The sequence below is a fragment of the Sorex fumeus genome, unplaced genomic scaffold (genome assembly GCF_029834395.1).
Source record: "Sorex fumeus unplaced genomic scaffold, SorFum_2.1 ptg000024l, whole genome shotgun sequence".
NCBI lineage: Eukaryota > Metazoa > Chordata > Mammalia > Eulipotyphla > Soricidae > Sorex > Sorex fumeus.
In genome coordinates, this window is record NW_026606081.1 from 40,653,656 (window position 1) to 40,659,655 (window position 6,000).

Consider the following 6,000-nt stretch of genomic DNA (forward strand, 5'->3'; position numbering starts at 1 on the left):
TCACTGGAAACAGAACCCCAAGGCAAAGAGAAAGCCATGCCATTTTAATTTAAAAGATGACATCTCATTCATGCAGACATTCTTTATTTCTGCTTGCTTATTTGTGGAGGGTAGCATCTTTACTTCCATTAACTTGGATGTGTTAACCATATCTTAAGTCTTGTTGTTGATGAAACCACCTTATGTGTGAGTTTCTGGGACAATCCTGGGAGAACTCTGTATTCATTTAATTTGATGACAAAACAACAACATGCTAAATAATGTGATTAAAGTTGTTAAAAGCCAAAATAAACACATAATTATCTCAAGAAAAACGGTGTCAGGGCCAGTGCGGTCTCTATAAAGTGGGACTCCGGGTACTTCTCTCAGTTCTCGCTGCACAATAGATCATAGTTAAAGGTCTGTTAACAGACCTCTGACGGCTGAGCTGGGTAGCTTGTGGTTTTCCTCCAAACCAATTGGCATAAAGTGAATTTATGTGTGAGGTGCAAATTGGAAGTTGCCTTCTATTGGTGCCCTTGGCAGGACAGAAATCATACTGTAGGGCTACCAGCAGGAAGTACATTGCTTTGAAATTACCCAGCGGGGGTTCTAACTTGCTGCTCTTGCTGCTTCTGAGACAGGGGTCTTATATTGTCTGGCCATGATTAAAATCAAAGTGTAGGCTTCTTTGCTGGGTGCCAGTAAACTTAGGTGAAAACCAGAAACAATCTGGAGTTTTAATTATTTTAAAATGCAATGTTGGCAAGAAAGAAAGATGAAAGCATTTTTGACTAATTGATCCCAATTATTTCACATAAACAGATTTACTAAAAAAATGAGGGAGGGAGGAGAGAGAGTGAGAGAGAAAGAGAGAGGAGAGAAGAGGAAGAGAGGAAGAGAGAATCTTTACAAGAGGCATTATAACATATAGCTGTAAAATATCTATGCCATATAGGTCATTATCATGAAATCTATAGGGAAAAATGTCCAAACATTATGACACATTGAGTGACTAGAGAAAACCAGATGTGCCGTTACCTTATTCCAAATACAAGATGCTATGTATGCATGAAATAACTCTTCAAAGCATGGAAGAGAGTTTATTGGTTAATTACTAACTCTGCCGAGTGCATCTGTTAGAGACTATAATCTCTCTGTGCTATAATTAAGACTGGTCTAATTCCACAGTAAACTGGACAGATCATTCCCATCATGCCTGGAGAGTTGGCAGGCTCTGGATTTCCTCTTCTCAGCTTCTTTTTCCACGAAGAGTATCAAGCAGAAGTTATAGGTTCAGAGTTTGCTCTCTCTCAGAGTCTCTAAAGAGGAAATTTGACTCAAGTTTGAATAAACTACTGAGAATTCAAACTTGCCCTCACATTAGATCTCAAATAAATAGAAATTGAAACAAAGAGTTAATGTGGCGATTCTTTGGCGAATGTACCACCATTGCACAAATAAGTATTGCAGATTCATGTGTTAAATCACTAAATATTTATTGACTATCTGATTTGTGGTTGACATAGTGATAAGAACTGGAGATGCAAGGGTCACCAGAGTTCTAGGAAGCTAGAAAGTTCAATTACTTATTCATGTCTGCTTTTTTTTTTGGAAAACTAAGAAATTGTACTGTATTACACAGCAGAGACCTTGCTCTCGAAATGCTGTTCTATTACAGAGATGTAGTTGTCACATTTCTACCCAAAAATATTTTAAAAATACATCTGAAAAGAGGAAAAAATCATTGTACTGCAAGGTAGAAAATGATTTTAGGAAAGTTAGGTATGCAAGTCCAGTCCAGCCCCTTCTTTTAAAAATAGCTTTATATAACTTCAATCAATTATGTCTCAGATTATTTAGTCACAGCAAAGAGCTGGTGGGTAGATCACTGCAGTTCATCCAGCCCAAACGTCAAAGGTCTGGGAGTGATCAAGTAATAGAACTCGAGTCAAGGCAAGGGAGAAATCAAGCAAGGAAGAAATCAAGATCTGTATATCCTTCCACTTGGATTTCAGTATATGAAAGGAAGACGGCATAACATACAGTTATGCTGAACTTTTTTTTATGAAGCAGGGTAGGTTTTATTGCAACTTATTTAGAAATAAGTGAGGGGAGAGAAAGAGAAAGGGAGAGGTACATGTTTGAAGAACACAGCCTTCTCCAGAGTGGAAAGGCGAGCAAAGAAACAGAGACTAGCCAGTGAGATATTATACATGGTGAGGGGGAACACGGGCTTGAAGAGCAAGCTGATGCACAGCTTTTGTGAGTATCTTGTACAACTATACACATTTTCACCCAGACATGTGTCTTTATTTTTCCTTTTTAAAATTGAAGAGTCAAAGCTTCAAGTGGTCTCTTTTGTTAGAATTCATTGTGCCCATGGTTAACAATAGCTATTATTTTTTTGGAATGAGAAGTTTTAATCTTTCTTTGATTATCTCTCAAATGTGTATCCCGATCAGATCGTAGTTCTGTTTTCCAGCCTGTCTTCAATTCAGTAGGCATAGCTATTTTGTTTAGGAAAAATTTCCATAAACATTTGTGGAATCCAATGTAGGTTTTCAGTATTCCATTCCAGCAGCACCACCTATTGTTGTCTTGCAGCTCTTCTGCTAAACTTCACTGACATCAAATTCATTTCTATCTCTGGGTGTCTCTGTGAGAGATAGTCTACACATTCTACAAAGCTCTAAAATGGCGGTAATATTTGTAAAGTTAGAAATATGTTCTGTAAATTAAATGTATTTATGTAATATTACAGACTGCTGGTGTAAAGATAGTGAATGGAGACTATATGCTTATTAGATATTTATAAATATTAAAAGAATATCTGGCAAATCAGATCTGAGTTGTAGTTCTATGTTTATCAAACATGTGCCATCCTCTATTTCCAATGAGCTTTTTCAAAACAGATTGGTAGAAATAAAATACTATTTGCATTTTAAGGTAGAAAGTGAAACTCAGAAAATATCAAAACGGGGACCAGTAAGAAATTTGTCAGCATTATTCCCAGAAGAGAGTGGACTGGTCTGTTACAATCTATGTCATGTGGACATGTATCTACGTAAAGGTATATCATAAGCTCTGTTTTCTGTAGTCCATACTTATTTAAACCATGTAAGTCATAAAAATAATTTTTAAAAGAAAATAATAAGTAACATATGGAGTATTTCCATACAAATTATATCTTTAGTCTTCCTTACAACTGTGTGGTGTGTTTGTTGACTAATCTTTGGCTTTCTTTCTCACTGTATACAATCTTGAGATTTTAGTTCACTCTTATAGATTAAGTTATCATCTGTACACTGGTAATCACATTTTAAAAACTTATGGTTCTTGCATTGCTTCCAACTTCTAGAAAAAATATTTATGTTTGGAGTTCCACAAGCATGGAAGTTCTCAACACTAACTTATCATCTTTCTTACTAAAGCATCTCATCTTGTATTTCTTATCTTAGTTGATGTCCTACCATCTGTCTGGTTGCCCAAACCAGAACCTGGAAGTTATCTCAGCCTCCCTTTTGTTCATTTCCTTCACCCTATCAGTCATGACAATTACTCTTCCTTAATATCTCTGAATTCTATCTTATTTTGTTCAGGTCCTTATCATTTTCTCACCTGACTCAATGTCTACCATATTTAGTTTCACTTTTTCTCGCACTGGAAAGATATTCTAAAATACTCCAAAGTGAGTCTTACTTGCAAGTTTTCTGAGTTTTCATTGGCTTTTGATTGAACCCAAACTTTTTTTTTTTTGCTTTTTGGGTCACACCTGGCGATGCACAGTGGTTACTCCTGGCTCTTCACTCAGGAATTACTCCTGGAGTTGCTCAGGGGACCATATGGGATACTGGGAACTGAAGCCGGGGTTAGCTGCATGCAAGGCAAATGCCCTATCTGCTGTGTTATCATTCCAGCACTGAACCCGAACTCTTGAAACAAATAATATGCTACCATTAAAAAATGTGAGCCACGGAAAAGTCACCATTACTTGATCAGATGTCTTTATCACAACAGACACAAGTACTCACAATGGCCCCACCAGAAAAGTAATTTTTCTTTGTAAATCCATTAATAAAACTTATTGACACTTGACATCCTGTTACTCATCAATTTGCTTGAGTGGGCACCAGTAATGTCTCCATTCATCCCTGTCACATGCTAGTGTAGACCGATGGCTTCTGCCTGCTCCAAGAACACAAAGAGCCTCAAACCGATCATTGAAGATCTAGACAAAGAATTCTGACCATCTCGTAGGTGGGCAGCCACACGATCTTTTGACATCTTGTGAAATCCAGTGGGTAGTGGCTCTAGTCCAGCGGTCGTCTCCAAATCTCATTACATGGATCCTGCCCATCTGATTTTTGATGCGTCGGGAAACAAGACAGCATCCCTGATTCTCGATTGTTGACGGAATTCGGAAATCTGGATTCTTTCTCTCACCTGAGAGAAGCGTGATACTCCAAGCATAGCTCTTTCAATTTCTCATGGGAGACCCGAATGGCGTTCTCATCCTGTTTTCATGGGGCCCAGGTCTCTGAGGCTTATGTTAATGCAGGAAGAATGGTGGAGTTGAAGAGATGTGCCCAGAGCCAGAGGTTCTTCGTCCTCTTAACTGTTTCTTCAACACTCTTGAAGGCATTTTAAGCTGCTCTCTTCCTCCTGCGCAGCTCAGGTGCTAGGTCATTCGGCATGTTGACTTCTCAACCTAGGTACACAGAACTATTGCATTCGGAGATGTTTGTTCCATTGAGAGTGAATGGAACATTAGGAATGAGACTGTTTCTCATAAACACTGTCTTTATGAAATTCAGCTGCAGTCTGACCTTTCCACACTTACGGTCGAAGTTGGCCAGCATTTGTGCTACTTGGCTAATGTTTGGTGTTATTAGGACAATGTCATCAGAGAAGTGGAGGGGTGTCGTTGCCAACTGTCTGTCTTCACTCTCATTCCTTCCCATTCCAGTTCTTGAGGGTGGAACTGAAGAGTTTCAGTGAAATGGTATCACCCTGCCAAACCCTTCTCTTGATGTCGATGATCAGTTCCTTGTAGAATGATAAGATACTGGTAGTGAATCTGTAATACAGCTCATGGAGGATCCTGATGTATTGAGTTTGAATGCCCTGTTTGGTTAGGGCTTCAATGACCACTTCAGTCTCAACAGAATCAAAGGCCTTCTTTAAATCAATGAATGTTAGACAGAGTGGCATCTTGAACTCCCAAGAAATCTCAATGAGCTTGATTACCATGTAGATATGGTTAATTGTGCTGAATCCTTTGTGGAACCCGGCTTGCTCTCATGGTTGTCCTTCATCTAGTGTTCTGCCAATCCTATTCAGATGACTTGAGTGAACAGTTTGTAGATGACAGACAACAGACAGATCGGGAGATAGTTGCCAATGTCATGGATGTCTCCCTTTTTTTACAGTAGAACTGTCCTACTGGTTTTCCATTGGGACGGAACCTTGTATTCAGACAGGTAGCGTGTGAAGAGCTGAGCCAGTGTATTGATGAGTACTGATGGCAGGTTCTTCAAGTGCTCAGGTCTGACCTTGCCTGGGCCGGGTCCTGTTTGCTTCTTTACTGACAAAATGGTGTGTCAGATTTCGGAAGGGAGAACATTGGGAATGACATATCCATCCTGCAGAATTTGGTATGTGGGCAAGTGGATGTGGCTATCGGAGGTATCTGATTAGAATTCATGGATACTCTTCTCCATTGCCCTTTTGGAAGATGTGATAGATCCATCAGGACATGGGAGGGCAGTCATCTTGGTCTTGTAGTTTGCGAAGGACAGGCAGGCATTGCAAATGCTTTTCTCAATTTCTGCCTCATAGGCCAGCACTGCTACTCCTCATTCTTTGAGGTCTTCCTTTATCACTTCTCTGCACTGCTTTGCAAGCTTGGATGTTCACTTGTGGTTGCCCGAGGCTCGCGCCTAGCCACGTTGGTGAATGAGCTCGAGAGTTTTTGAAAACAGGTGTCTTTTTGTGACTTTCTCTCAGTGTTCCTCGCAC